This window comes from Pinus tabuliformis, chromosome 3_2, assembly GCF_031772625.1.
Source record: "Pinus tabuliformis cultivar Carrire ecotype Pingquan chromosome 3_2, CPIR1, whole genome shotgun sequence".
NCBI classification, from domain to species: Eukaryota; Viridiplantae; Streptophyta; class Pinopsida; order Pinales; family Pinaceae; genus Pinus; species Pinus tabuliformis.
Window position 1 is genome coordinate 1,158,768,388 of NC_142302.1, and position 25,263 is coordinate 1,158,793,650.

Genomic DNA, 25,263 nt, shown 5'->3' on the forward strand with positions numbered 1-25,263 from the left:
AATATGAGAGTAGATCCTTAGGATGTCACTGGTTGGTACAGTTTGTGGTTCAGAGGTTTTATGATTCAATATCTTTAGAGGTATACGCAGGTTGGGAAAAAGGAAGTAGTGTATACACACAAGTTTGCTTCATTAAAGGAGTGTATACATCCTGACACATGTCTTTTGAGGTTACAGTTAGATCTGGTTGTTGATGCAGTGTTCTAGGTTTAGATTTGTGTGTTGGTTACAGTGATCTATCTGTTCCAGTTGATTCATTGAATTTGAGTAAGTTTGAATGAATGGTTGATTCAGTTGTGTCAAAGGTTTAGTGATTGTTTGATTCAGTTTTGTTAGAGGCTAAGGTTTCCATGATTGCTTGTTTCAGTTATATCATAGATTGATGATTGGGTTTCAGTTATATCAGAGATTGATGATTAGGTTTCAGTTATATTAGAGATTGATTGGGTTTCAATGATTGGTTGATACAGATGTATTTGATGGTTGTATTGCAGATGTGATTGATTTTGAGCTTCAATGTTGTTGATGGGTCTAGTATGAAAATTTGATGAAACATGCCCTTCATATTGTGGTGTTGTGTTCCAGGAGTATATAATTTGAAAATTCATGAAACATGCTCCCTGGAGGAAGAGAGAAGGTCGTAGCTTTCTGTAGGCCGGTGCCTACGTACTAGTAAACATATTGGCCAGTACAAGAGCCAGGGGGTTGGAGCTCCCTTCCAGTAGCAACTGGAAAACGAGTGAAGGTTAGAGCCTTCTGTAGTTCAGTGCCTATGTACTAGTAAACAGATCAGCTAGTACAAGAGCTAGGGGGTTGTAGCTCCCTTCTAGCAGAAGCTAGAGAACGAGAGAAGGTTGTAGCCTTCTGCAAGTGGGTGCTTGCATACTGGTATGAGTCTACACTAGTACAAGATTGTAAATAGGATTTTCTTATATTAAAAGAAGACAACAATAGGTGGTTTTTGTCCCGCATTGTGTTTCCACCTTAAATCTTGGTGTTCATGTGTGTTTCTTATGTGTGATGGTTTTTTATGTTATTACTCCACATGGTTATTGTTTAATGTTTAAGAAAGTATTGATGCACTGATTAAAGATCAACATATGATGAATTAACTAAATCATAAGTTCATTGGATATACATTGGTTGCCTTAATAAAAGTTGCGTGCACATGCGAGTTCCCTTCTCTGAAGTAATGTATATAAATCTGATTATGGAAATGAAAGAGTTATTGATTTGTAAATACTGATTCACCCCCCGTCTCAGTATTATCTCCAACATATAATCCACACCATCTTTGAATAAATGGTATTTGTTCTCAAATCTATGGAAAACGACTTTAATATCATATAAATATGGGCTTCCCATCACAATCCTATAAATATCTAGTGGCACTACATATAATTCGACTTCATCAACGAAATTGAAAGTGACTTTAAACCTGAATACGGATTTTCATGTGACCTGTAGATTGGCATCCTTGGTTATCCAACCCAATAGATACAGTTTATCATGAGGCACGATTTCCAGATTCAATTTCTTGACCAGGTCTGTAAAAATTAAGTTTTCCTGGGATCCACTATCAAACAGTGTATCAATTTTGGTGTGTTTGGAAACAACTTAGATATGGAACAACTCTATTCTATTTTCCTCATTTGAAGTGTTGTTGGAATTATTTGTTTGGCTAGTGCTTTCCACAGCTTCCTCTTTGCTTATTTTTTCCATGGCTTTTCGCTTAGTGACTGTGGCTGCAATCTTTTATTCATCACCTGAGTCAGAACCCAATTCTTATTGTACAACAATGTTTGTCCTCTGTTTCCGTTTATTGTTGGCTTTCTTCAGTCTTAATTTAGGATGAAGCTTCCAGAAATGCGCTTCATCATGACCCTCCTTGGAACAATTCCTGCACATAGGGTTCTCCCCTTCTTTCTTAACAAAAGCATTTTTCTCTTGCTTTCCTTTAAATTTCTTCCATTTTTCACCACTCTAGAATGGATTCTTCTTACCTTATTCTCGTGCATTTTTCCCTCTTGCTTTGAGGTGAGTAGCTTGAACACAACCTCATCAAGATTCGTGGGACTAAACATAAGAATGGTGTGTCGAAGATAGCTATGCAACCCTCCTATGTATTTCAACAAGGTATCTTGTGACTGTAAGTATACTCCTAGCATAAGAGCTCTTCTCCTAAACTCTTGCACATTTTTACCTTTCAAATGTCTGAAATTTTTTCAATTCATGATATCTTTTTGCATATGATCTAAAGGCTAGAATTGTCTTTTTATAGTAGCAATGAAATCAGACCAAGCACTAGAGATCTTACCATGATTTTTGATCTCATCTTGAGTCCATGCTTCCCACCAAATGAGTGTTGCACCCTCCATTCTCAATGAATCCAAATGAATTTTGATATCATCCTCTTGAAGGTTCTTACCTCTACAATAAACTTCCAATTGACGAATCCAATTATCCAGTTTTTCTGCGTTAACTTCTCCATTGTACATTGGCAACTCAAATTTAACATCAACTTTAGAAAAGTTGATTTACGAGTTCTTTTGAAGAATGATGATGAGTATGTGTAAGGGTTGTATTAGTGGAAGAGTGTGAAGATACTTGTGAAGAAGAAGATGAAGAAGATGGTGGAGAGGGTGGAGGTTTGTCTCCATTCCCATTACCTCCTTTCCCATTACCTCCTCCTAAAGAACCTTCTCCTTTGGGATTATTGGAACTTTCTCCTTGAAATATTATATTCCTCTCTTCATAGAGGACCTTCACCATCTCTTTCATATCAAAGAAATCCTTTCTGAATTTATTCTAATCTTCTATCATGTAAAAAGGTTCTCCTCCATGAGACACGATCTCTGGAGTTTCAACTACAACTTGAGGCTAAACTAGTGTTGGAGTCTCAACTGCAACTTTTGCAACTTGAGTATGTACTGGTGTAGAATAATTTGGAAACCTTTCTCTTCTTCCCCTTTCAACCATCTTTCCTTCACCTGTTTTGAGCTTTCACCTTGTAAGCATGACATAATCTTGCAAGCAATTAAATCCTTCTTTCACAAAGAAAATCTAGAAAGAAAAAACCAGAGCTCTGATACCAACTTGATCTGAAATGAAGCAGATTAGTAATGTCATGCTAATTCCCCATTCAATATAAAACCCAAGATGCTTATCATTTTCTTATCAAGTGCTTAAGGATTCAATACTTTTTCTTAATTAACTGACTCCCATGAGAGGTTCTTATGTAAATGTTATAAACAATTTAACATAAAACATATGCTGAACAGTAGCAATATAATAGCAAAGAATATCAAAATACAACATACAACAAGCACATGATAAAGGAGTTCAACCCTCTTGGGCTACATCTCCTTGGTCCAGCTTCCAATGGCTTGGGACTCTCTATTATGCTAAAAATTACAGCAAAATGTGTATCTAATGCTTAGATGCCTTTGAAACCTATCTCAATGTGTTCAGAATACTTAAAAAATGGCTATCTAGCCTCTTTTTACATCTCATTTGGGTAAGAACTAAAGAAGTTATGACTTCTCCTAGTTCTCCCACTATTTGTTCCACAAAATGCTCCAAAACCGACAGAAAACCACATTTTCACTCCAAAATCCACTAATCGAGAGAGATTTTTGTCGCACCGCAGGCCATAACCTATCGGTCGAATCGCGAATCACAATTGGTGATGTCTGGCAGTAATAAACTCTAGGCTTGTTCTATGTGTGATTGTGGTTTATCGCATCACAATCCAGGCCAATATCGCATCACAATGTCTGGGAGCCGATTCTTATTGCCACTGTGACTATGATATACGATCGCATCGCATCGCTACTCCCAAACTTGCCAGGGCTGATTACCTTAACTCCTCCTTGCGTACGATTGAAGTATGTGATCGGCCTATTTCCTGTGATATACACTATGTAAGTGCCAATGGTGGCCTGCCACTTGACACCTCGTCATTCGCTAAAGGTTTTTTCCACATCATCCAATCCTGCCATGTAGACAAATCAAAATTGAACTTTGACTTGTTCTAAATTCTACATATGAACTCAGATTTGAGTGTCATTCACACCGTTGGATTCAGAATGATGAGATATTTGATCTGATGCTAAACTTATCAAGATTATGACACTTTGATTTTTGAGCATAATTTTGAGCACCTGACCAGGAATTCTCTTTAGTTGAGAGGGAGTATTAAAAATCTGCAACTGTGGTCAAATTCCACTTTGGATAGCACACCCGATGGAGATAATGATTGCATTAAATTCCTCTTTTCAAGACGACCAAAACATACATAAAGATCACTCAAATCAGATAAGGGAAAGTGTACTTATGAAGAAAATCCCACATGTGCATATTTAATAAGGTCGACCCTAAAGAATAGTGGACCATATTGAAAGGATACAAATCCAAGTGCCCTCTACGTCATTAAGACACAATGTTGAGACAATCTTCTATTTTTTTTTGGATCGTATAGGTTTGAGGCTCATCCATGGATGATTAAGTTCACTCTGAGGTGAAATTGCAGGGTCCGAAGCTCGCATTTCAGATATAGGGTTTTGGGCCATAGTTGCAAGCACAACACAAAAGGATCTTGACTATAGTCGCTCTCTCAAAGGCTCATGCATGTGACTATAGCCTTCCACTCACATGGACAACTCACTATGCATGCGATTGGGAATTAGGGTTTCCGCAACCCATATCTGACCCCAGTCACTTTCTTTCCAGCCTTAAGGCAGTGATTGGGAAGCCATAGTCGCTCACATATCTCTTCCTCCATGCAGCCATGACCTAAAAGATGAAATATCAGTATTTCGAAGTTTTCGCTCATTGACCATAGTGGTTGGGAGTTGGCTGCAGAGACCATAAATGGAGATAGTTCATTACAGACTTCAGAATCAAGTTTTTGAGTATAAGAATTGTTGGGTTCATTTATGGATGTTGTAGTTGTTTTTGTTGGTTAGTTGTGTAAATGAAGATATGGATCATTGTACTCTATTTCTTGAATCAGTTTATGGCAATCTCATAAGAGGAAGAATTTGAAAGGGTTTTACCCAGAGTGGGTTTTCCCCAAGTCTCCGATCAATCCCGGTGTCCCTATGTGTGAATGATTTTCTTCTATTTTTCCTTTATGTTTTGTTGCATTGATGATGATTATATTGTTCTTTTTACATAGTTTTATATGTTGTTGAATAATGGTAAATATAAATAAATTTATGATGCTATGGGGTGAATTTAATGTGTTAATGAAGAAATGCAATTATCAAACGAAAGAACAATATAACCTTATGAAAAATTAACAAATCCCAATTTATAATAATAAGATGCATACACACTAACCTTAAGTTTTATGCAACATGTCTAGTTTTTTATCATATAACATTGTGATTTTTCACACATCGCTCTACTTAAAAAATATTACATGTATTGTAATTAGCTACACAAAAAATAATCCATGGCTAATATTTCTTGTTGTTGATGAATGGGGAAGTATAGAATGGCTCCTTTCCTTCAGCTTGGATGCTTTATCCATGAATATTGACTTTAATAAGGCATATGATTGTGTTAAATGACCCTTCTTCATTGTGACATTAAAAGTCTTAGGTTTTGAGTCTACCTTTATCGGTGTTGTAGAGACTATATTTGAAAAAATCCTTCCTTGTTGATATATATCATCATATTCCAATTTGAGAAGATGGTATTTTCCCCTTCGTTAGTCAAGGATTTACATTATTATTGGAATTATAATTTTTTCTTGTTGGCATAAGATTTAGGGTGTTTTTTGGGCAAAATGTTGATTTGGGACTTTCAAGGGCATCATTTTTCTTAAACTAGGTGTTAGCTAATTATTTAACAACCATCTTGCTCATGATTATTTCATGACCCTTATTGAGGACCAAAAATTTGGATAGCATGATGGATTGTATGGATACTTTCATCTCATTTGTGGTTTTATTAAATGGCATAAAGCTCTATATTATAAGGAGATTTAATGTCTAATTCTACTCTAGCTTACTAGTTAGAATTGGGAATGGACTCAACCAAATGAAATTTTCAATTTCTAGGCACTCTTTTTACATTAAGAATTTTTAAGAAGGTCATGGTATGATGGCTTGAAAATAAAAATTGACGATGAATCACAAAAACTTTGGCCATGGATACTAATTTTCATATATGCATCAAAACTATGACAACTGTAATAGTCAAACCCATCATGAACTAGTTGGGAGGGCTGCCATCTAAAGGAAATACCATCCAAGGCATTAATAAAATTTAATATATGATCATACAATATTACTCTAAATAAAAAATTTCAAATACATAAACTTCTACACCTTGATGAAGACCAAATATGGGTGCAAACAGTGCTCTACTGTAAAAACATCAATGTGAGAGAAATCACATTGAAGTGTCAATTTTTAATCCAACTAATGCAATGCCCGAAACCAAATGATATCTTCAAAGAAAGGATTAAACTCAATGAGAATATAGAACATAGTTACCAACGTGATGAGAATTGTGAAAACAATAAAAGATCTCTATCCTTAAAAACCCATATGTTTTAGTTAAAAAAATAAAGATTAGTCTTCATTTCAAGTGTTTCTATTGATAAGAATCCTTTTTTTTCGTACTTAAAATTAGTGTAGGTTTTAACCCCTTATATAAATTACCTGCATACGAATTCTAAAACACATAAAATAAACAATGTGAGAGCATAACACATAAAACACATATACACAGAGAATTTCCCCTGGATCCCAAAACCGGGACTACCAGCTTGATTTTTCATTATATTCCTTTCAATGTTACAATACATATTTATACATGTTGAAGCATTCAATACCATGGACTGAAAAACCATCATGTCCAAAACCATGGACTGAAAACCATCGCGTCCAAAATCATGTGCGAAAATCATGCACAAAACCATAGGTGGGTCTGCCCAACCTAACATAGGTTCCAAATCCAAAATTTTCCGGGGTGCTGCCCTGGAACCCATAAAGTGGGATTACCTGCACCCCTCAAACCCCCCAGTTAACTATGTGGGCTAGTCATGGAAATAAGATAACACAACCCAACATTCTCCCACTTGTTGTTATCTTTCCACAAGGGGCCACATTAGAGATTAGTCATTTATCTAGCCCTGCAATGCCCATTTTTTCTCTACACCAAGAGAACTTCTCAGAGCTCACATATTTTGTCAATGCATCTACAGTATTCTTCAAATTGTCCACCTTTACCAGCAACACCTTTTTGTCTTCTATCATATCCCTCACAAAGTGATATTGAACATCAATGTGCTTTGTCTTTGAATGGTATGCAGGGTTCTTTGCCAAGAAAATTGCAGTTTAGCTATCACATTCTATCCTTATAGCTCCTTGTACTAACCCATACTTGAACACAATCTCTGCAACCAACCTGCTTCTTTGCTTGCATGAGTGGCTGCCATGTATTCTGCTTCTATAGTTGATAGTTCCACTACAGATTGTTTCTTACTCATCTAACTAACTGCACCTCCAAATAGCTTAAATGCATACCCACTTGTAGATCTTCTCTAATCCAGATCTCTAGCCCAGTCAGTATCAACAAAGCTACGAATATCCAACACTCTATCCAATCCTGGTCTTCCTTGGTAGAACAAGCCATAATTACTGGTGCCACACAAATACCTTAAAACCCGCTTCACTGTTGTCCAATGCTCCTTTCCTGGTTTTGACATAAACCTGCTCAATATTCCCACTACATGTGCAATGTCTGGTCTAGTACAGACCATTGCATACATCAGGCTACCAACTGCACTTGCATATGGAACACGGGACATGTCCTCTTCCTCTTCTTGTGTCTTGGGACACTGTTCACCAGATAACTTTACACCTACAGGAATAGGAACCTTCACCAGTTTACTATCCTACATATTAAACCTCTGTAGTATTGCCTCAACATACTTCCTCTAGTTTAACCAGAGCTTCCTCTTTTCTCGGTCTCTTTAATTTCCACACCCAAAATATAGTTTGCAGCACCAAGATATTTCATGTCGAATTTGGAGGACAATTGGGTCTTCAAATCTTGGATAATTTCTTTGTCATTTCCAACCAGCAACATATCATCCACATACAAGACCAAATAAATAACACGGTCACCAATTAATTTAGAATACACACAGTGATCTGATTTGCTTCTGGTGAAGCCAAGTCCCTGTATAAATGTATCAAATTTCTGATACCACATCCTTGGTGACTGTTTTAACCCATACAAAGACTTCTTTAACTTGCATACCAGTTCTTTGTTACCCTTCACTGCAAAGCCTTTAGGTTGCTTCATGTAGACCTCCTCTTCCAGATCCCTGTGAAGAAATATTGTCTCCACATCCATCTGTTCTAACTTAAAATCAAAAGTAGCAGCAACAGATAAAAGTAATCTAGCAACAATAGATAAAAGTAATCTAATAGAAGCTACGTTGGCAACAGGAGAAAAAATATCACCAAAATCAATTCCCGGCACCTGGGAATAACCTTTTGCTACCAACCGAGCTTTTTATTTCTCCACCTTTCCTTCTGCATTCGTCTTCTTCTTGAACACCCATTTGCTACCAATGGGTTTCCTTCCAACGGGAAACTCCATGAGATCCCAAGCCTCATTTTTGTGCAAAGATGCCATTTCATCAACCATGGCCTCTTTCCATAGTTTTCCATCCTCTGAATCTACTACTTCCTTCACAATTTTGGGATCATCATTGGTAATAGATAAAGAAAAATTTGAACAGAAAGCAGATGGACTATACCTTTCTGGCTGCCTTCTTTCTCGAACTGATCTTCTCACACCCGGAGTTTGTGTCTCTTCATCTTCTGATTCCTCCTTTGTTGTAGAGTCTGATTCTTCATCCTTTAGCGCAAACTCTATCTTCTTAGGTTCCTTTGGTTGGACTTCATGTTTAATAATATCTTTCACCCCTCTGAACACCACATCTCGGTTGTACACAACCTTCCTTGTTACTAGGTTCCAAAGCTTATAACCATTTAAACCATCCTTATACCCAATAAAGATGCACTTTTTAGATTTACTATCCAACTTGGTTCATTTCTCCTTTGGAATATGTACATATGCATCACATCCAAATACCCTTAGATGTGAAAGAGAGGGTTTCTTACCAATCCATACCTCTTGTGGAGTTTTATCCTCCAACGCTGATGAAGGTGATTTGTTGACCAGGTAACATGCTATCTACACTGCCTCTACCCAGAATTCCTGTCCTAACCTGACACCACTAAGCATGCTTCTTTCCCTTTCCATCAACGTCTTATTCATTCCTTTTGCAACTCCATTTTGCTGAGGTGTATATGGAGTAGTCTTCTACCATGCTATACCACACTTCTTATAGAATTCTTCAAATTCCTTACTGCAAAACTCTCCACCATTATCTGTTCTTAGCACCTTTATCTTCTTCTCTGTCTAAATTTCCATGAGAGCCTTAAATTCTTTAAACTTGTCAAAGACTTCAGATTTATTCTTAAGGAAATATATCCATGTCTTCCCTGAGAAGTCATCTATAAATGATACATAGTACACAAACATACCCAGTGATGGAATCTTCATAGGTCTAAACACATCACTGTGCACAAGCTCTAATATTGTTTTTCCCTCTTACTACCAGAGGGGAAACTCACCCGATTCTACTTCCCATATACACAATTTTCACAGAAATCAAAATCCAGAGAGCTATTACTCATACCTTCTACCATACATTTACCATAAAGTATTCGAAGGCCCTTCTCTCCAATATGTCCAAGCCTTTGATGCCACGACATGGTCTTCTCTCTAGAGATCACTAGATTTTTTGCTCCACTTTTAGGAACCATAGAACTGTTGCACCCATCAACAACCGTGCTACCTTGCAGCTTGTATAGAGTTCCAATCTGAACTCCCTGCATCAATACCAGTGCTCCCCGAACCATCTTGCAGGTATCCTTCTCGAACACAGTTTTTACACTTGTATCATCCAACTTGCTTATAGAAATCAGATTTCTGGCCTATGCAGGAATATGTAGAACACCCAGAAGTTTTCTAACCCTTCCATCTTGCAACTTCAACTTTACTTTTCCGTGACCAATGATTCTAGCCTTCCTGTCATCCCCCAAGAAGACATCACCACCATCATATTTCTCATACTCGCAGAACCACTTTCTATGGGAGTGAAGTAAAAGGATGCACCTGAGTCAATCAACCACGCCTCATGATCTACATGTGTACTTGAAGAAGCCAAGTACACATCCCCACCTTCATCTAAGGTGGTTTTTGCCTCTGCATAAGGAGCATCATCAGATCCTTTTCCTTTATTAGGAGCTTTAGATTTATAGTCCCTTTTGCTTTCTGCATTTCCAGCACACCACCTTTACAAGTTTTCCTAGAGATTTAGATCTCCCACTCGATGACTTATTTTTGTTTCTGTTTTGGGACCGTCCTCGTACAGGCAAGGCATTCTGGCTCTCCATATTTTTCTGTCTCATCTCCTCTGTCAGTAAGGATGAGACTATTTCATCAAACTGCAAGGGATTTGCATTGCTACCTATTGCAATAACCAGACTATCCCACAAATCTGGTAGAGAACACAACAAACTGATGCACTTATCTTCATCTAAAATTTTAATATCAAAAGATGCTAGTTGACTTACCACAGTATTAAATGCATTCAGATGCTCTATCACCGAGTCTCCATCTTTCATCCTCAAGTTATATAGCTTTTTCTGCAGGAATAGTTTATTCACCAGAGACTTAGATTGGTACAAAGTCCCTAACTTGTCCCACAAAGCCTTTGTTGTAGCTTCCCCTGATACATTCAGCAATACTGAATCTGAGACACACAATCGTATTGTGCTCTTTACCTTCCGATCCAACTTCTTCCATTCTTCATCGGACACTCCCGTTGGTTTAGTACCTGGATCTACCACGATCCACTGATCTTTATCCACCAATAGATCCTCCATCATGAGTTTCCACAACTCAAGACTCTAACCATTAAATTTTTCGATCTCTATCTTTCCACTGCTCGCCATCTTCTTTCATTAACAGAATCGATCCCGCAGATCTCCCACTAAACAGGGTCTACCACAGGCCCGAGCGAAACCCCTCAGCAACAAAGGCATCCCCTTGAAGACAAAATAGCTCTGATACCAAATGTAGGTTTTAACCCTGTACATAAATTACCTGCATACGAATTCTAAAACACATAAAATAAATAACGCATGACCATAACACATAAAACACATATACACAGACATTTTCCCCTAGATCCCAAAACTAGGACTACCAGCTTGATTTTTCATTATATTCCTTTCAATGTTACAATACATGTTTATACATGCTGAAGCATCCAATACCATGGACCGAAAAACCATCCCATCCAAAACCATGGACTGAAAAACCATCACGTCCAAAACCATGTGTGAAAATCATGCAAAAAACCATAGGTGGGTTCGCCCAACCTAACATAGGTTCCAAAACCAAAATTTTCCGAGGCGCTGCCCCAGACCCCATAAAGTGGGGTTACCTACACCCCTCAAACCCCCTAGTTAACTACGTGGGCTAGTTGTAGAAAGAATATAACACAACCCAACAATTATAATATTTTACAATGATGTCCTTAACAACAATATATTTTATCAACATAAACCTAAAACTGACCTTGATTCAAAAAGAAATGCTAACATATCATTATTTTTTATTTTTGAGGTTTTGTTGTAGCGGCTACAACCACCCTCCAAAATTTTTCCTTAGCTTCATTTTGGAGCCTCCCTACCAACCATCCTTAGTAGAATGTCTTGCACTATCAAGTACATAGGCTTCAGCCGAGTTTTAGTGGCCTACCGTCCTGTGCATGTCAGCTTGTTTGTCTCCCTCCTGTAGGCCAACATTCCAGACTTAGACTATTTTCTGGCTGAGAGACTCCCCCAGAAAATTACACAATTCTGGAAAGGAACCAACCTTCCCTCCAGAAATTGTGCAAATCAACTAGGAAGCCTGCTTGGCTCCAGAATTGCGCATAATAGTCAGACAGTTGTCTTTCAGAAAACTGCACAATTTGACCTAGCACTAGGTCTCAACCCAGAAATTGGGCAATTCTGGGAGGCAATGACCTGCTTAGCATAGAAATTGTGCAATGCCTGATAGACAACCAGCTCTGCTTAGCCTAGAAACTATGAAAATTTTCATCCCAAGCTCACAGACTGATGCATTTTCCTTTAGGATGACCGGTTCCCTCTTGGGCCGAGAAAATCTGATTTGTATGCATGGGATTCTTTTCCCAAAATAGAAAAGGTAGCATGAAAAAGGCATCTCTAGATTTGAGGGATCTATGTTTAGTAGCTGGAGGTTACATACAAAGATCATTTTAGAAATCTCTCACCAAGTGTCTCTTTTTCCTAGATTTGTCGCATGCACATCATAACTTCAATCATATCAAAACTTATGAACCGGACATTGTAGAGTTCATTCCTCACATCAATCTTACAACTGGGACATCCCACATCACATCTAGGAGTCTTCGGCACTTTTAGCTTAGCTGTTTCAGGGTGAGTCGGCTTGTCATATCTTGCACTGTGCTTCTTTCACTTTTTTTGTTTCGCTTCGTGTAAGTGTTGTCTACTTGATTTCAATGAGCGCTTGTTGTTGCTTTAATGTATGTTAGGTTGTAGAAGCACCATTTCAATTTTCGTTTGCATCTCACTGATGTCGCATGCATGACATTGTTTTTGCACCGATAGGTTGTCGTTGCAGCGACTCGCTTCACACACATGGATGTTCTCCCATTTTCTAAATCTTGCACTTACTATTGCATGAATGATCATTCACTCTTGCTTACGCTCAATTTCACCATCCATTTAGCAACCTCATGTTTTCAGTCACCCGTCGGCGGGTCTGGGTTGCCTTGGCTTGGACCTTTCTTTCCCCGTCTAGCATTGCGCATTCCTGGAAGTGAAGGCTCTACCTTGCCTCTAGAAATTGTGCAAGTGTGGCCCAACACTGACCTCCAGACTTGCATTGTGCAATTCTGGGAGGTAGTGCCTTATTGGCCCCAGAAACTGTGTAATGTAGTTTGTTGGTTTGCATGTCACTACTGAATAAAATTTCACATTGCGCAGTTTCACTCCTCGACAGGCCAAGTCGGACTATGCATTGCATAGGTCCAGTAGTGAGTCATCCTCTCGACAACCCAGACTATGCCTTGCGTAGTTTTGGCAGTCAGTCTCCCAACCTCCCAGTGAAAATTGTGCAATCTTCACAGAAAGCCAAACATGTATGTTGCATGTTAGTCCTCCAATTTGTTTTGGTTTTCAACTGACAGATTTGTTTCCATGAGTGTTTCTATGTCTCTAGGTATCATAGATGTTCATTTTCCTCTCAGCAGTATAGGTATAATGGCTTCCAGGAGAGAAAAGTCAAAGACATCGTTGAGAGTGAAAATGGGGATGCAGTCGATCAAGTGTCTATGAACTTGCCTATATATGAAGACATCAAGTTGTTCATGGATAAGAATATCAAGATGAAATGGTGGCCACATCATAGTGAGCAGCACCATAAAAAACAACAGAAGGTATTAGACCTACGTGCAACAAATGCAAGAGGAAGGTTGTTGACAACACAGAGAGGGAGCAAAGTTGCAAGTTCAAGTAGATCGACTTATGGTGGGATCAACTTTGGAGATTGAGGCTATGAGGTGATAGTGCAACAGAAGAATCACATGAAAGCAGAGAGAGAAATAAAGAAGGAGTTGCAAGTGCTAAAGCGAAAACTCAAGGAATAACAGGGGCTGCATAAATGAGAGGAGGAGGTGCAACAGGAGTAGATACAAGAGGAGGCGAAACATGCAAAGACTGATGAAACTATGCCCATATAGGTTATAGAACAGCCTAGTAGTTGGCACAAAGCAGACAAGGTGAGCATTTCCATCGATCACATGCAAGGGTGTTCAGGAGCATGGATGTTATTATGTGCATGCATGCGATCCCACCCATTGTCACACTCACCGAGGTGAAGACAAGAACCAAGTCCAACTAGAGCTGAACATGTAGTTTGACAAGGTGATGTGTGTAGTCACTAGCACACACCTGGAGATCATCATAGACATTATGCATCAATATGTTGCTAGTCCTATTGCACTCAAGACGATGATGCACATGTTATCAAACGAGTTGGACAAAGGATCCATATCGGTGTACCTGGATGCAATGAAGGAGTTCGCTTTCAGCAGGATGTCACCATTGAGCGGGTAGACACCATCACAGATGACCAAGCTTGGCATCAATTCACCACCATTGATCATCGTGAGGATGTCAAAGCGTTGGTCTTTCCACACCTATTTGAGTCTTAGAGATAGCTTGCATGGCTTGCTCAAGCTTATTTTGTCTAACATGGCTACATGTGCAAATTGTATGTAACATCTTGTAAAGTGGAAGTAGGTGAAGAGTCATGAGGGTAGGTGAAGAGTCACAAAGGGGAATGTTAATGGTCACCCCACCCTTTGCTATTTATTGAACCTCATAACTCATTGTAGAGGCTTTTGGGAAACCAAGTTTCTGATAGGAGTATCTTAGAGAAAGCTTGGAGTGTATTGTAACGAGCCTTGACTTCTCCACATTGCAGAGCTAGTACATCTCTTTGGAGGAGCAGGTGGAGGTGACTGTAACATTTCGTTATCGGGACTAGTGGTTTGTCATGGTTGTACTGTATGATTGAAACTTTCACTTATTAATATAACAGCGCCAACAGGTTTCATGCATATGTTGTTATTGTATTTCAGTTATCTTGGTTACTCTAATGATATATGTATATGTTTTCTTACGCATGTATGTATATATTTGTTATGTATATGTATGTATGAATCTTACTGAGATGTGCTATTGGTTTAACAATCACTTTGGATTGTTGGTTCACCTGCCTTCCAGTTCGTGATGCATCTTTGCTCATTTGTTCCTTTTCAAGTTGCGTGTTTCCATAGGTTTGCAAGGGGTGCACTCGCTCCACCTTCCATGTGTTAGAACCATTCATGCATCTTCCTTGGCTTGCTACATATGTCACACCCTTGCTACCAATAAGGACATCTTACCTGCCTCTACGCGTAACCATGGTCAAGGCGATACCATACGACCCACTGTTGGGACTCCTACACCAAACCGTCTGAGGTCTAGATGGGACTTCTTACCAGGGAGATCCCCTGACATGTTGGCAGGTCCAACACTATCAACATATTGGTGCTAGAAGGAGAGCCAGATGACAAGTTGATTCCTCACAATTTGTTTTTGATCTTCATACATCTATCATGGAGTTTGTTATAGTTCACCCTCTGAAATGTCTGTCCAACGGACATATATTTTTTGTGGAGAGGGAGTTTTGGGATCACTTTTCACAAATAACGTATGATGGTGAAGGTGAGGTGGTATGGCCTGAGCACTTAGATGACTTCCATGCGCTCATGGAGAATGTGGAAGATTTTAATGAAACAAAGTTCTCTTTGTTGCTCGCACACACACTTCGCGACCACCCATTGCAATGGTGTGGCACACTGGCTCATAAATCCATGCACTCATTCAAGCAGTTCAACGATCTAATTGAATCTGTTTTTCACTATTTTGATCCTAAAGCACTTGATAAAAATTTGTTAAAGCAATGGAATTCCCCGCATGAATTGCCTATGGGTTTTCTAGAGTGCCTTCGTCTATTCATGTTTGAAGCTTCAAAAATTCAGATGAAATTACAGTATCTCATGGATAGATTTGAATATTTCCTTAACAAGTTTGTCCATCCCAAGATGAAGTTGAAGTTAAAACCCCACTCAACATACTTCGGTGATGAAGCTGCGCAACCAGAGATGGACACGGTCGCTGTCACAAGTGACTGTCTGTTGTCCCCTCATCAAACAACTTCACCACCGAAGAGTGATGTGGGAGAACATGCACATGCATCATTTCAACTATCACATCATCCCAACATCACTTCTCTCAGTTTTCGTTCATATTTGGTTGTGAAGCCCATGGGTTTTCACATGCATGTCTTACCTCAACTTTTGTCTTCGTGTTTTGTTGATCCTCCAGATTCCACTGTCTTGTGTTCTTCCATTCCAAACTCTACACTTGTTGTGAACGAGGATCAATCCATCGATGGAGTTGGTGTTGTAAAAAACTTGCACTGTCATTCATGAAAAGTATGAATGGGAACCTAAACATCAACCTGCGACGAAGGATGATTCCCTTCCGTTCGTGCCTCCTCCGCTTTTCCCTGACATCTTTGGTGATTCTGCCATCCCTAATTTTTCTCATGTATCTCCATCTACAGATGCACTTAGTGTTGATCATTCACATAACACACCAGATGTCAATCCCTCATTCGACAGCGGAGAGGACAAATCATTCATTGAACATCCACTTGATCCTTCATCTGCTTTTTCTAGAAATCGTAGGGTGAACATTCTTGCTTCTTATCTACCCCTTTGTGTATTTCATCAAATCACGAGGATGTCGACAAACATCCTGAATTTGTCGTGATCTCTCTACTTCTTCATCCGATCACGATGTTGATCCAATCATTGTTAATCTATCTAAGGCACTGGTCTATGATGATCTATCTGTTGACAAAGTCAAAACCCCGTAGACTGTCGAGGCACTTCAGCCTGAGCTGATGGTTATATAAGGCCCTCGCTGTCCTAAGGTTGGTTTCACTTCTGATTAGCAAATTTTTCAAACACCCAAGGCTCCTTGTCACTCATCTTTGTGCATTGAAGATGAATATAACACTCAGATTTTGCTTCCTCCACTTGAACTACACGATACCATCACTAATGTATTGGAGGAATCTTACACAAAAAAGTAGACTTGTGCAACTTAAGTGGTCTACCTTTCTCATGTTTTCTTTCATGGCACAATCAAGAGAATGCGTACACTTAACATTTTCACGTAGTGTAGCACAACACCATGGTAAGTCCACGGATTTCGTGTCATGTGTTTTCACCCACTTATGTTCTATGGACACATTTAAACCCAGAGTGTGTTTGGCTTCACTGTTATATCTTTCATGTTTTTTGGTTCACACAACTGTGTTGTTCGCAAACCATGCCTTCACCAACATGGATCGACCAATGCACCGGTGTTTGCATTGGAAGTATCACTTTATGTGAGCAGACCCATGCACTGTTAGCTTAAGAGTAGGAGTAATGTTTTCTTGCATGCACGTTTCCTTCTTAATTTGCATGTTTTTTTGTTTACCTGCTTGTTTGCTTACTCACTTTTCTTATGCATTTACTTCTACTTTTGCTTTTTTCTATTGTTTGTTTTCTCATTTGTGTTTGTAGGTTAGTTTTGCATGAAACTATGTGTGACTCTTGCAACAAGCTGGGTAAAGTACAAGAGGACTTGTGCAGTTATCAATACTTGGTTATCTGTCATCTTGCCTCTGTATGAAGATCTTGTTGTCTTAAGTCCATGATACATCAACGGAAAATACGTGTTGTTCGAAGTGAGACTTAGTGAAAATAGAATGCTTGTGTGCTAACTAGTGCCACCTACTCTAGTCGGTTGTTTTAGGTTAACCCTTGTCAGCTCAGTCAAGTAAAGTGAGGTGAGGGGAAAAACCTTAACAAGCATGTCATAGGTATATACAAACTACTTCTATATAGGAAGAACCTATTCTTCTCTCAATAAGTCGGGATTCCCTTTTGCCTCTAAAATGAATAAGTGCTATGCACAATTATGAAAATGAAAATGAAAAATTGAAATGTGAAAAAATTTCAAAAAAATAAAAATGAATAAGGAGAAAGAAGAGAAAGGCTTCTTGTGCGGAGAGGTGATACAAGTAACTCTGCCAAGGTACTGACCAAGCTCGCTAGTAGTGGAGCGATGCTTGTGTTCCTGCGTGACTCCACCGTGGTACTGTCCAGGCCTACTGGCAGTAGAGCAACACCAAAGATGAAAACTTAAACTCTGACTATCATATGGCTTGTGCACCAATTTACCCCTCATCCCAATCAAAACAATTGTGTTGGATTGGCTTGGAATGTGTGTCGACCGATCAAGAGCATGGCAGATGTTATATCTTACAATCAAGTAAGTGTAGAAGCCAAGACGATCAAAGAACTCAACAATAATTCCAGAGGTGTTAGACTTGCTTTTCATGAACAATGTCCATGTAGAGAGCTAGATATCTACCAATGTGTTGCCAAGTGTTGTAGCAGCTTCAACCACCCTCCAAAAGTTTTCCTTAGCCTCATTTTCGAGCCTCCCTACCAACCGTCCTTAGCAGCATGTCTTGCACTATCAAGTACATAGGCTTCATATGAGTTTCAGTGGCATGTCGGCCTATGCATGTTAGCTTGTTTGTTTCCATCCCACGGATTGACATTACGGACTTAGACTATTTGCTGGTTGAGAGACTCCCCCAGAAAATTGTGCAATTTTGGAGGGCAACCGGCCTCCCCTCCAAAAATTGTGTAAATTAGTTGGGTAGCCTGTTGGGCTCTAGAATTGCACAGAACAGTCAAGAAATCCTCCTTCATAAAACTATGCAATCTGACCTGGCACTAGGCCTCAACCCGGAAACTGCGTAATGCTTGACACACAACCAACTTTTCTTAGCCCAGAAACTGTGCAAATTTCCATCCCATGCTCGCAACACGATGCATGTGCCTCCAAGTTGACATGTTCCCTCTAGGGCAGAGCAAAATTGATTTGCATGCATGGGCTACTTTTCCCAAAATAGAAAAGGCAACATGAAAAAGGCATCACTAGATTTGAGGGATTTATTTTTAGCAGCTGGAGGTTACATGCAAAGATCATTTTAGAAACCTCTCACCAAGTGTCGCTTTTTCCTAGATTTGTGGCATGCGCATCATAACTTAGATCTTATCAAAACTTATGAACGAGACGTTGCATATCTCATTCCTCACATCGATCTTACAACTATGACATCCCACATCACATCCAGGAGTCTTCAGCACTTTCAGCTTAGTTGTTTCAGGGTGAGTCGACTTCTCATGTCTTGTGTTGCGTTTCTATCACTTTTTGTGTTTTTCTTCATGTAAGTGTTGTTTGCTTGATTTCAATGAGCACTTGCTATTGTTTTAATGTATGTTAGCTTGTAGAAGCACCGTTTGAGTTTTTGTTTGCATCTCACTGATGTTGCATGCATGACACTATTTTTGCACTGATGATCACCGCTGTGATGACCTACTTCACACACATGCATGTTCTCATGTTTTCAGTCGCCTGTCAGCAGGTCTGGGTTTCCTTGGCCCAGACCTTGCTTTTCTTGGCTAGCATTGCACATTTTTGGAAGTGAAGGCTCTACATTCCCTCCAGAAATTGCACAAGTCTAGTCGAGCACTGACCTCGAGGCTTGTATTGCATAATTCTAGGAGGCAGTGCCTTGCTGGCCCCAGAAAATGCACAATGTAGTTTGCTGGTTTGCATCTCATTGCTGATTGAAATTGGGCATTGTGCAGTTTTAGTACTCAGCATGCCAGGCTAGATTGTGCATTGTGAAGTTCCAACCATTAGTTAGCCTCCTAATAGCCAAAATTGTACCTTGCATAGTTTTGGCAGTCAGTCCCTGAGCCTCTTGGTGAAAATTTCATAATCTTCACAGATAGTCATACAAGTATGTTGCATGTTTTTCCTCTAGTTTGTTTTCATTTTCAATTGACAGATTGCTTTCCATGAGGTTTCATATGTCTCTAGGTATCACAGTTGCTCACTTGCCTTTGAGTAGTACAGGTACAATGGCTTCCAGGAGAGCAGAGTCAGAGACACCATTGAGAGCGAAACTGGGGATGCAGTCGATCAAGTGTCTATGAACTTTCCTATCTATGAAGACATCAAGTTGTTCATGGACAAGGATATCAAGATGAAATGGCAGTGAAATCACAATGAGTAGCACCATCAACAACAGTAGAAAGTAGCATACCTATGCGCAGAAAATGCAAGAGGAAGGTTTTTGACAACACAAAGGCGGAGTAGAGTTGCAAGTTCAAGAGGATCCACTTATGGTGAAAGCAACTTTAGAGATTGAGGTTATGAGGTGACAACGTGATAGGAGGATTGTGCAAAGGCAGAGAGAGAAATAGAGAAGGATTTGCAAATACTGAAGTAGAAACTTAAGGAAGAATAGGATTTGCACATACCAGAGGAGGAGTTGCAGCAAGAACACTTACAACAGGAGGTGCAACATGCAGAGACTAATGAAACTACCCCCATACAGATTATAAACCAGCCCACCAGCTGGCACGGAGCCGACATGGTGAGCATTGTTGTTGATCGCATGCAAGGATGTTTAGGAGCATGGATGTTATTATGCGCACGCATGCGATCCCACCCATTGGCACACTCACTGATGCAAAGACGAGAACCAAGTCCGACTGGAGCTGAACATGTATTTTAACAAGTTGATGCACGTAGTCACCATTACACACTTGGAGATCAGCACAGACATTATGAATCAGTATGTTGTTGGTTCTACTACACTCAAGACGATGATGCGCATGTTATCAAATGATTTGGACAAGGAGCCATATCAGTGTACCTAGATGTGACGGAGGCAAGAGTTCGCTTTTAGTAGGATGTAACCATTGAGTGCTTAGACACCATCATGGATGACCAAGATTGGCATCAGTTCACCACTGTCGATCATCGCAAGGATGTCGAAGAGTTGGTCTTCCCACAACTGTCTGAGTCTTAGTGATAGCTTTCATGGTTTTCTCAGGCCTATTTTGTCTCACATGGGTACATGTGCAAATTGTATGTAACATCTTGTAAATTGGAAGTCCAAGTGTCGATAGTTGAATGTAATAGTCATGTAGTAGGTGAAGAGTAAAAAAGGGGAATTTCAAGGGTCACCCCACCCTTTTCTATTTATAGAACCTCATAACTCATTGTAGAGGCTTTTGGGTAGCTAAGCTTCTGATAGGAGTATCTTAGAGAAAGCTTGGAGTGTATTGTAACGAGCCTTGACTTCTCCACAGTGCAGAGCTAGTACATCTCTTTGGAGGAGCAGGTGGAAGTGACTGTAACGTTCTATTATCGTGACTAGTGGTTGGTCATGGTTGTACTAAATGATTGAAACTTTCACTTATTAATATAACATAGCCAACACATTTCATGCATATGTTGTTATTGTATTTCAGTTATCTTGGTTACTCTAATGATATATGTATCTGTTTTCTTATGCATGTAGGTATAGAATCTTTCTATATATGTATTTATAAATCTTACTGAGATGTGTTGTTGGTTTAACCATCACTTTGGATTGTTAGTTCACATTCCTTCCAGTGCTTGATGCATATTTTCTCATCTCTTCCCTTTCAAGTTGTGTGTTCCCACAGGTTTCGAAGGGGTGCACTCACTCCACCTTCCATGTGTTAGAACCATTCATGCACCTTCCTTGGCTTGTTGTGCATGTCACGCCGTTATTACCAACAAGGACATCTTACTTTCCTATGCGCGCAACCGCGGTCAAGGCGATATTGTACGACCCACTACTGGGAATCCTACACCAAATGGTCTGAGGTCTAGTTGTGACTTCTTACCAGGGAGATCCCCTTTCATGTTGGCGGGTGCAACACCATCAACAAGTTTAAAATAAAACTTCTTTGAAACAGATAGACCTAACAATTAGTATTGTTGTGACCAAAACAGTAAAATCAACCATCAAATATAAATGTGGTTTTCACAAGGTTTTAGAAGATGTGACCTTGACAATCAATACCATCTGAATCAAAATATTAAGACCAAGTTCCTTTAAAAAAAATTACTATCAATAATGTAGAAACCATTGACAAAAAAACCTAAAATAAAATTAAAATTAAAATTAAAAAATAAACGTTTTAAATTATTTAAAAAATCAAATTGGAAAACAACTCTTAATTGATAATTGTAAAAAAGTTAGCAAATATATATATATATATATATATATATATATATATATATATATATATATATATATATATATATATATATATAGATATATATATAATTTAAATTTTCATTTATTGGTACACTGATAGTTGTCAGAATCAATCCCATATTGTGTGAATATAAACTCACTCTAATTACTATTTTCACCAATAATTTTTTTTATAAAAATAAAATATTAGGGAAACCATAAATTGAAAGGTTGGTAAATGCCTACACTTACCTCATGATACATATCATATTACCAAAATTAAATAATAATAATAATAATAATAATAATAATAATAATAATAATAATAATAATAATAATAATAAATCATAAATAGACGTTGTTATAAGCCCCAAGGTTAGCTCAAGTGGTCAAGAGCTAGACATGAAGTTCTTTGATATTGTTGCTAGTTGTTGTTGTTGATCACAGGTTTGAATCTCTTCAATTGTGGGGAAGTACTCTGAATTTTCTCGTCCTTTCCATCCAAAAACATAATTGTACTAAATTTTGATTTATATGTAATATTTTATTTTATTTTAAATTATTTTAAGGTATTTTTTAATATTTTAATTTCAATTTTAAATTGATTTTAATTTATGTTTTTTAAATCATTTAAATTTTATTTATTTATACTTTTATTTTTAATTATTTTTATTTGAATATTGTTTTAATAATTTTTTTAATATTAAAATAAAATTCAATTGTGTGTGTGTGTGTGCATTTTTTAAATGTGTATTACTTTTTTTTAAAATGTATGTTAAAATTATTTTAATTTTTATTTCCTTTTGCCCCATTGGGGTGAGCATAAGGATTAAAAGGGTGCTTCGAGGGACAATCCCACCACCTTTCCAACTTGATGTGCATTAAAGAGAAGGAGTCAAAATTTATCACCGACATGGATTTGCGTGTAGTTTCACAGTTGGCTATTAATAGGCATGAAGGGTTGGTGGATGTTTCCTTATTCTTCATCGTATGTTGGGTCGTTAGGGAAGGTGTGATGTCTAAGAGCCAACCTCCCTACCACTGGTGTTTTCACTTGGCTCTTATGCTGAGAGAGTGTCATTAGTTTGTTGCTTGGCACTAGTGCTAAGAGGAATGTATTCATCTTGAGATGGAGAAGCAGAGGTGGGTGGGGAAATCTATTGGTGAGAGGTTAATTTGAAACTAGCTTTGACAACTAGTAGTAGAAGTCAGCGAATGCTATCTACCATCATTGTAGGCATGACTAATCATGTTTTGTCCCTCCTAGATTTCATTTGTCTTTTTGTCACTCTTCCTACTTATGTATGTCATGTTCCAGTCAATTTGTTAGGTAATCCTATCGTGCTATTGTTTGGGGTAGATTTGAATAAAATTGGCCTTTGGTTTTTGGCTTAACTTGGCCTGAGGAGGTAACATTGATACCTGTCCAGAGTGTGTTGTATCTCATGACTGGTATGTCTAATTCAATTTATGTAGCATCATCCTCCTAGTTTAATTTAGTAAGGTTTGATTATAGTGGAATGTCTTGTCTTTGGGCTTGCTTATGGATATGTCTCTGTCTGAATTCTTAGGTTTTTGCGGGTTTCAAGTGGGGAGGAGCTTATTACACTTGGGAGTTTGAGAGTTGTGGTTTGTCTATTGGCCTATTTTCATGTGAATTGTGTGGTAACGACTTTGGTTACATGGTATATTTATGCTTTGTTAGTGTTCTTTCTTTAGGGGGTTATTCTTGTCAGTCTTCTAGTTGTGATCTCTTGTTGGATATTGTCACACGGAATAAGTCGATCTTGTGGACAAGATAGACCTTCCTAGAATCTAAAGAAGACCTAATGACAAGCAAACCAACCAGACACTATCTTTCTCTAAATATGCTTTGATAAACAATAGAAAACAAGTGTTTTTGGGGCCTGCCTTAGGTCCAACGCAAGCTTGTGGATGCCCTCACTCCTTCTATCCAAACGAGCTCCTTTTCACGAATCTGCAAGCACAAACAAGGAAAACAAATTAAATAGCACCTGAAAAGCCAATTGCATAAAACATATTTAACATGAAATTCAAGGAGTCCATGAAACAAATAACATAAGATACTTGTTGAGAAAAATGAGTTTGATTGTATTAATTCAAAAGAAGAAGAACTTTACAACCTTTGCCTTGACGCTGTACAAGCTCCTCCGAGGGTCCAGCAAGAAGTCTCCTCTACTTTGACAAGTTTCACTCACTCCCCAATGAAGCCAGAAAGATGTGTGATCTCTCCTCTTAAGCTCAACTAGGAAGTCTTGATTTCACCAGCATTTACCCTCAAAAATGTTCAGCTTCTAACCTCCCTAGCAACCAGCCCAATGCCTGTATTTATAGTGCAATGGAGGGAGGTTACTAGGTCCTCTTTCAAAGGGATAAAGCCCTCCTTCAAAGGGATAGCTCCTCTCATCAAGGGATTAGCTCCTTCTCTTTTGGGATGCATGAACCACCTCAGAGCGAACAATCCATGTCAAAATTCCTTCTAGAAACCTCTAGAATTAACCCAAAGTGAGTTTTTTAAGATAAAACTTGCACCTTTTGACTTTCACAGGGGTCCGCACCTACACCGTTAGGGACAGAGCGGGAAGGTCCGCAGTTTTTGTACACAGAAGGTGCGGGACCGCAGGTGACCATGAGAGAAAGTGCGGAACCAGAGTTACATTGATTTTTAATGTCTTTCTCTCTTTTCCAAAGCTTGATTTGAAGAGCTGAGGTCTGAGACTTGCTTAGGAGGACAGTACAAGTGATGATAGACTCATACTGACTGTAAATAATCATGGTGACGATATTTTTGTGTAACAGATATACATAGGTTTGAACCCCTCCCACTCACTAGGACTCATAGGAAAAACATGTGATACAGGAGGAGTGATGACAATAGTAGCCTAAGGGGACAACGTAGGGCTTGATTATTCTCCTAAGACTTGGCTACGACATAGTTCAATGCAGCGGCTCCCGAGACTTGATGTGAAAAAAAATGGAAACTAAGGTGGGTGCCAAGAAGAAATGCTACTCTGACATTGAGATACTAGAGGAATTCTCTTATTGGGTTCCCAAACCTGGTCACACTAGGATATGGAGAAAGAAATACCTCAATTCTATAGTGCTACGTTGGTATATGAAGACACTGCTTAGTCTAGTATTGAAATATAAACAATTGGAAAGGTAAAACATGTTTTATTCTACCAAAGGATATTAAAAGGATGATGAGGAACCAAAGTTTATCCATAGATAGGCTTAATGCAAGACTAGCCCATGTAGAAGGGAATCTTCAATGTGACTTGGATATTACTGCACCTCCTGGTTTGCTTGCAAGGGATCCAT